This window comes from Lucilia cuprina, chromosome 5, assembly GCF_022045245.1.
Source record: "Lucilia cuprina isolate Lc7/37 chromosome 5, ASM2204524v1, whole genome shotgun sequence".
In the NCBI taxonomy this organism is placed as follows: Eukaryota; Metazoa; Arthropoda; class Insecta; order Diptera; family Calliphoridae; genus Lucilia; species Lucilia cuprina.
This window is the reverse complement of record NC_060953.1, coordinates 12735126-12735968: the sequence shown is the minus strand read 5'-3', so window position 1 is coordinate 12735968 and position 843 is coordinate 12735126.

The window sequence follows — 843 nt, the reverse complement described above, 5'->3', positions numbered from 1 at the left end:
TAAACTGAAAAACACAATTATCGGTTAAAGTCCGCCTAAATTTGTTCCGAGTTTAATTTAACAGCAAGTTAAGCCTAGTTTAACTGAGGAGTAAGAAACCCGCCCTTAGGATATAAAGAAACGAAACAACAAATGCTGTCATGTTCATTTGTAATGAGCAAAAATGTTGTTGTTTGTCGTTTTGTTTTTTACTTCATTTTCGTTGTAATAGAGGTTCTTTTTCTCTAGGAGATACATTCGAAATAAAATAGAATACAAGTAGATAAAACATTAAAATAAGAAGAACAGAGGAAAAAATGTAATATTATTAAGGAAAACAAGTAAAGATCCAAAGTAAATATAAACAGGGGAATTTTTAAGGACAACATATGGAGATAATTATACAATAATATTAAGTGCGGGTAATTACAATTAAGATAAATTCGCAAAAATCCAAAAAAAAAATGTAAAAACAACCTGAAATAATAGAAAACATTTTAAGTTAATAACTTTTCAAACGAATATGAGGCTTAAACTGAGAAAATAGATATTTTCTATTATGTATAGAGATAACACTTTTTTATGTGAAATGATTAAACAATGTGACGGTGTTTTTCTCTTTAAATATACATTTTTATTACCACATTATTAAACTTATTAAAATTTTAAAAGTGTTTTTTTCGTTAATATATATAAGTGTCAACTCACAAAGTATTAAAAACTTGTATTTTTTATGAAATCAACACTGTATTGTTAAACTTCAAGAAAATGTTTGGGATAAATACAAAATGTATTTTTTTTCTTTTGTCAAATGTGTAATAAATATACGCACAAGGATGTCCAAATAAAATCCATGGAGATTAA